The 7,508-nt window shown below is 41.9% G+C and overlaps 1 long non-coding RNA gene across 1 annotated transcript; it reads left to right on the forward strand.

Moving 5' to 3' along the window:
* The first annotated feature begins 3,923 nt into the window (after positions 1–3,923).
* LOC110135440 (uncharacterized) lies at positions 3,924–4,922 on the forward strand. The gene is made up of 2 exons (XR_011487244.1): positions 3,924–4,148; positions 4,828–4,922. It is a non-coding gene; the product is annotated as an uncharacterized lncRNA (long non-coding RNA).
* Positions 4,923–7,508: the final 2,586 nt, after the last annotated feature.

Genomic DNA, 7,508 nt, shown 5'->3' on the forward strand with positions numbered 1-7,508 from the left:
GAGGAGTAATAGAGGACTTTAAAAGGAAATAAGAGAAAAAGAAAAAAAGTAAAAAGAAAAGATAAAAGAAAAAAAACAAGAAAAAAAATTTTTTCTAATTATAAAAATTGTAAAAATCTATGAAAATGCAAGTTAAGGAGTAATGGGGGAGTAATAGGGAATTTTAAAAGAAAATAAAAGAGGAAAAAATAAAAAAGAAAAGATAAGAAAAATAATTTTTTTAATTAAAAAAAAAAAGTAAAAATATATCTAGGAATTTCTCTGGAGCTGTTGAGGTCAGTGTGGGTTCAGTTCAATTTCAGATAGCTCCTCGTTCCAGCTTACACTTCTCGATATCTATAGGCCCCTTCCAATGTAGTTGGTGTTCTCTACAGGGATTTTAATCTGTTGCACCGGTCCCTTCTGAAGCGGTTCTGTTTGTTTATTTGGCTTCTTTTTGCCAGTCTCTTCAGTGCCTAATTTCCGCCTTGACACAGGCGGTTGGAGGTGGTTTCTTGTTCAGGTTCGCTAGTTCCTTCGCGCTGCGGGGAGAGAGGGGCGCTGCTTTCCCCGTCTACGCGGCTCAGGCTTCTGGCGGTTCTAGCCCTCGGGTGTTCCACAAAAGCACGGACTCGGCTGCGCCTGCGTTTTGTGCCTGCCCCAGCTCAAGCAGCTCAGGCAGCCAGGAGCTTGACGGGCGCACTCTCCCCGGGTGCGGCGCGCCTTATCCCCTCCTCATCCCCAGCCCCAGTCCCCACCCACACTGGCTGGGTGCGTGCGCCCTGTGTCTAGCTGCGACCCTCCCGGCGGATGTCGACCATCCAGAATCTCAGGAAGTCTTTGGTTAGAAACTGGAGGCCTGTTTGCAGTGTGGTAGGGGATGCCGCCTCTGGGGCCGACCCTGCCCCTTTCCCCTCCCCGCTGCCTCCTGCCTCCGGCGGGGCTGGGCCGGTCCGCAGCCGGCTAGCTCCTCTGGACTTGCTCGGTCCCTTTGTTCTGTGAACGGCCGGCAGTGTGTTCGGGCCGGTTAATTTTCTCTCTTTTGCTGTCCCACAGTTGAAGTTAGTAACTCACAAAAGCTTCCTCCGATTGTCCTCAGGGACACTCAGGCCCGGTCCTTACCCTAAGCAATGCCGCCTCCTCCTCTCCGTTCCGCCCCTTCTTGCTGGTGGTGGATGCTGGCGTCTGGGGTACTTTTCTGCTGGGAGTTGCTTTTAGGCATGTAATCTGTGGGTTTTATTTATTTTTCCCCTCCCAGTTAGGTTGTCCTCCGAGATTCAAAAACTTCCCCCCAACCCCCCAGTGCAAGGGTTTCCTGGTGTTTGGAAACTTCCTCTATTAAGACTCCCTTTCCGGGATAGATCTCCATCCTTAGCTCTTTTGTCTCTTTTTTATCTTTTATATTTTGTCCTACCTCCCTTCGAAGACAATGGGCTGCTTTTCTGGGCTCCTGATGACCTAAGCTAGCGATCAGAAGTTGTTTTGTGAAGTTTGCTCTGGGTTCAATTCTTCTTTTGATAAATTTGTAGGGGAGAAAGTGGTCTCCCTGTCCTATTCCTCCGCCATCTTGGCTCATCCTCCTCAGTATTCTTGCCTGGAGGATTTCATGGGCAGAGGAGCCCGGTGGGCTACAGTCCATGGCGTCACAAAGAGTCGATCATGACTAAGTGACTAACTTTCAACCTTCTCTTTTCAGGTAGTGGAAATCGCATCCAACTCTGTGCGACCCCATGGACTGTAGCCCGCCTGACTCCTCAGTCCATGGGACTCTCCAGGCAAGAGTATTGGAGTGGGTTGTTATTTCCTCCCTCAGGGATTCTTCCTGATCAGGGGATTGAACTTGTGTCTCCTGCATTGCAGGAAGATTCTTTACTGTCTTAGCCACCAGGAATTTTTAGGTTGGCAGCCCCTTAAAAATCTTTCCTGCTGGCCTAACTCTCTCTCCAGATCTGTTCACTACCCTAGTAACAATCAGAGCATATCAGTTTTGCAACAGTTCCCTGACTGGTCTCTCTGCTTCCTGTATTGCACCATAATCCTTTCCACCACACCTACAACAAATACAACTCAGTTTCCACACTTCAGCCAGAATGATCTTCGAAAAATCTAAATCTGATCACATCACTCTCATGCATGAATTATTATATTTCATTTTACTATTAGGCCAAATTCCAATACCTAACAGCACCTAAATTTCCCACCTTACCTTCTGACACTCCTCATCACACAGTGCTTTTTAAGTAAAATTAACTTCCTTGTTACTCATGTATTCAGTGATATATTTTCTGATCTCTAGTCTTTCTCAAATGTTTTCTTTTCCTGGAATATTCTCAATAGACTGCATTTCTTTACTCATTATTCAGATAGAAAAGTAGACTTCATTTCTTTGGAAAAACCTCTCCTAACCCCTAATATCAACTTGAAGAGAAGTAACTTTCCTTTGTCCTTTCATAGAATCCTATCTTTCCACTGTCATACACCTGCCACACTAGAGTTCAGTTAGCTATTATTTCCTCTCCTAGATTATAAGCTCTGTGACCAAGAGACTAACAAGAACTCAATAAATAGATTTGAAAGTGGTGACTAAATATGTGTACAGGAAATTCTATCACTAGGCTATGGTGTGATTCACTAATCAATTATTCAATGTTAAATAAACATTTATTGACTGTAAGTATAATGTTAGGAATGTCAAGATAAAATCAATAGAATCCATTGATTTCATACTCTTGTAAAAGACATTTGTAAGAAAATATGAGATGCACCTAGTTCTTCAATAATAGATGGAAATATATTTTTTTTTCCTTCCAGTCACTCAGTCATATCCAACTCCTTGCAACCCTGTGGACTTTTAGAAGAGAGTTTTGAAGTATGAGGAACAGAGCCAAGGGATGGGGAAAGATGAGAGGTAGAGAAGGAACAGCTCATATTGGAAACTAACTGGGCAACATTTAACACTTATATATACTTAATGTCACAGGATACAAGCCTTTCTCTATGCTAGGGAAAATCTCCCCACTGGGGTGAATGGAATTTCTATTCGATTTGACTCACCAGCACTATTCTGAGTTATAAGCTAAATAAGAGTTGTTTCAAAAGCTTAATAAAAAGTTAACTCACATTTTAAACCTCCCTTTTCTAAGCCACATAAATGTGCTTTTTTTTTTTTCTGTATTAGCTATTCACTATTTTTCCCTCAGATGGTATTTGTCTCATTCACCTTAAACCCCCCTATCTTGCTATACGTCCCCAGGCAAGATGTTTGCTAATGCACAGCGCCATCTTCTGGCAACACTTTGAAACCAACCTTTTATCTGCGCAAATATTGAGGCTTGTTTCCAGTGGAAAGCCTTGTTCAGCTCTAGCCATGGTTGTGCTGTGCAATGCTGTGCTAAGTCGCTACAGTTGTGTCTGACCCTTTGCGACCCTATGGACTGTAGCCTGCCAGGCTCTTCTGTCCATGAGATTTTCCAGGCAAGAATACTGGAGTCTGTTGCCATTTCCTTCTCCAGGGGATTTTCCTGACCCAGGGATTGAGCTCCTGTCTCCTGTTTCTCCTGCGTTGGCAGGTGGATTCTTTACCACTGACCCACCTGGGAAGTCTTAGCTTCTTAGCCCTGGTTAGACATTTCCTAAAATAATGGTGTTAGGGAAATGTAGCAATTACTACTGTGAGAGACTTTCTCCTTTATTAGATACAAACTTCGAATTATAGAGAGGTAAACCGGGATAATTCTTGCTTTTGTGTATGCAAATAATACAGCTACTACAATACATATAATTATAGTATGTGGTCAGTTAATACTGTAGGCTGATAGCACTCTGACATCTGACTTTGTATTTGAGACTACGAAAAGAAAGCATTCATCTGGAATCAGGAAATATGGATTTTAGCTATGTGAATCTATTAATAAGTACTTTTAGTTTTGGGTGGCAGTTTCCACTTTAGGTAAGTGATAATCTCTCTCATTTGCCTTGGAATGCTATTCTGGGAATAAAGTAAGATAATCGATGTGAAAACATCAATGAGATGTAAAACACGTAAATGTGACAAGAGTAGTCATGCTTTGTTGTCCTTTAGTTGCTGTCATGTCCGACTCTCTGCCACCCCGTGAACTGCAGCCTGCCAGGCTCCTCTGTCCGTGGGTTTTCCACGCAAGAATAATGGAGTAGGTTCCCATTTCCTTCTAAAGGGGATCTTTTCCAATCCAGGGATCAAACCTGTGTCTCCTGCATTGCAGACAGATTCTTCACCACTGAACCACCAGGGAAGCCCATGGTTAGCTAATGAAATTGGGATTGCACCTTTCAGGACACAATTAAATCTGACTCCATTTCAAGCAGGAGTTACCAGTGCGACATTTTGTTGGGCTGAGAAAAAATGTAGTGTACAGATTATTCATAAATCCATTTGTGGTCCTGGGAAAAATAGAAGCATCCTTCCAAGGATGATATTCTCATTCCCCCGAAAGCTGAAGTCAACAAGGGCTGGACAGTGACTCAGAGAAGGAACCTATTGTACCTGGAAAGAGCTGGCTTCACCATAGGGTGGTCAAAAACACTATGTGAGGGTCCATATGCACATTAAGTACAGCTACATCCTCTGGCTTCACTTGAAGTCCATACAGAGAGGAAACAGAACAGATTTGTAGCAGCTCTTTATCCTATTCCCCAAGCCACAGATGCACCCTTTGCTCTGATGCCCGTCTACTCGTTTAAGACTAATTTTTAATGCACATTAACCTTTTTGAAAGTATATTTTGGGGGAGTTGTGCTTATGACTCTAGTGTACAGTAAGTCCAATTGCTTTTCTTATTTTTGTTATGTTTTTGTTTCTGTTTTTTACAGATGGAACCACTGATCACCAGAGTAGAAACAGCAAAAATTTCCTCCTGATAGCACAATGATCTAGACAGAGACCTATATATATTGACCCCCAACAAGTGTTTGGTTTGGTTTGCTTCATTTTGACAGGACAGCTGTTGTCCTGGCTTTGCGGTTCTCCTTGATCTATATACACCCTAAAGAATGATTCTGATTATTAAACACCAACATCATATACCAGATGGCATCTGATGGCCAAATAACTACTCCCCGGATTAAAAACATAGATCACAAACAGCTCAGAAGTTCCATCGGCAGTGAAACAGCAAGGATGGGTACTTGGATGTCCATGGGGGAGAGGCAGTAGAGAAAGATAAGCCCAGCTGTATGTAATAAATAAGGGCTAATAAAGCTGAAAATAGGTCCAGAGATAGACAAATGTCAGCCATCCACATGGATGTCTAGTGTCATGCAGGTCAACGAGAGGATAATCCAGGTGATGACCCAGCATGTGTGTAGGCAATAGCCAGGGGTCTGTGCCAAGATAGGCAGAGGAAATCTCATAATTACCAGGCAACAAAGCCAGAGGCATGTTTCAGGGGTAAAACGAGTCATCCTCTTCTGTGAAGGAGTGAAGATCTGAGCTGCTTGTCAGCAGTAGAGAGTATTCTTGTCTTACTTTCTCCAGCCTACACCAGAGAACTTATGGGACCTTCAAATGTGGTTCTGAACCAAGAGCAGCTCTGACAGCCTCTGGCTGTAAGTGAGCACAACGGGAGCTTCTGACTCTGACCTGACATTTGAACTCTTTGGAGGCAGAGTTGGAATTTCACTGAGTTTGGAAGACTATTCACATTCCAGAGGGATCCTAGATGCTTCAGGGTGCAGGTGTGGAGAAGACTGTGGAAGTGAAGACTGAGTGAAGCAGTATTCTTCACTTAGGCCTAACTCTGACCCCTTAGGAGGGTGCATGGAGCAAACATTCATTGAGCTAGCTGGAACTTGTGGAAACACAGAGTGTGGAACTCAGGGTGTGATCTCATGTGTCTCTGGGCTCCCTGGACTGCTTATATATATATATATATGTATATATATATATATATATTTTTTTTTTTTTTTTCCTTGATGACCATGAGTGTATCTGTTTCTGGAGCCAAACGCTTTAGGAGATAAGCAGTAGGCCAAGAAGCAAGCTGCAACTTGTGTGTACATTCAGGTTTAAGTATCCTAAAACCCAGAGATGCAAATTCTGGAATAGAAACCTCTTTACTGCACATCTCCTTAAATTTTATCCAGTATCAAAAAGAAATTCTACAGGGGTGTCTGTATTTACTCAAGAGAAACAAGCAAGGCATATCCATTGCTAGATACATAAATCTATGTGTCACTAGAAAGCACGAGCCTAAGCCAGAACAGACACAGGGGCCCTTGGTCCTTCCTGTCCTAGACACAACTTGAGACAGTTAATTCTAAAGGTCTGTGTAGCAAGGCTCAGTCTGTACTGTTAGTTATTAACATTGGCTGCACGCTCCAGACCCATCAAAGCACAGTGACTTTCTACTGTCGTTTAAACCACAACCTTGGGCCCTGTGTCAGACAGCGTGTCAGACAGCATGCCAAGGAGGATGAAGGCATGTTAATAAATAAAAGCAGCCTTGAAACATCACACAAAATTCCTCTGCTTCAACTATTCATTTTGGAGTCTTTAATGTTTAATATCTAATGGGTGTAGATATAATTGATCATTGTAAGTCTTTATTTTGCACAGATTTTTGAAAGCAACCAACTCAGCTGCCTGTCTGTTGACCCCATGGGGTGAACGTTCCTGGCCAGTGACCTGTGAGCCTAGAGTCACTCACAACAGAAATCTTCCTTTTCAAATTGTTCAGTGGCTTCTTAGGAAGATATTAAAGTTTGAGACCTATCTGGAATCACTTCCTGTTACTAGGATAATCTTGGACCTGAAGTCACACAGGCATCTAAGGAAGAATTCTAGGAGGGATTTTTAGAGTCATCTTTGGACACTATTACTTTTGGATTCTATTATATTCAACACACTTTTATAAGAATCTATTATTGAGATGGGCTATGAGGAGTAAATGATAACACTGATGTGTGAAGTCCCTAGCAGCATGCTTAAAACATAGGGGCTAACATGTGTGTTAAAATGCATACCACTAAGGTAGTAACTATTTAAGCAGATATTTTAGAAAATTCAGATAGCAATTAAACATAATAAAATCACCAATCAGCCCCTGCCACAAAAATAATCCCTGTTAACACTTTCCACTCATTTTCCTCTCATTAAAATACCAATCACTATATAAATTATATTTTCTAACTGTGTTGCGGATACTGAGATAGTCATCCCTTAGAAATTTGGTGTAAAGAGTACTGAATTAAAAGTGAGACATTATTATTTTAGTCTGATTCTGTAGTGAACTAGCTTTCTGACCCTAAGGGATTCTCTTACATCTTTGTAGTTTCCAGTTTTACCTCTATAAATGTGAAAGTAGAGTTGAAAATCATTAGTGGCCCTCTACACTATAAATGGACATTAGAAATAAAGACCTACTGTCCTCTCTTCATTTTATCAACACTTTCACCCTAGTGTGCAGAGACATGAAAAGGATTAAATCAGCTAATGTGGCTAAAATTATCAAGAAGTAAAATTAATTCTCATGTACATTTACAATTTTGATGAA

This window comes from Odocoileus virginianus, chromosome 4, assembly GCF_023699985.2.
Source record: "Odocoileus virginianus isolate 20LAN1187 ecotype Illinois chromosome 4, Ovbor_1.2, whole genome shotgun sequence".
NCBI classification, from domain to species: domain Eukaryota; kingdom Metazoa; phylum Chordata; class Mammalia; order Artiodactyla; family Cervidae; genus Odocoileus; species Odocoileus virginianus.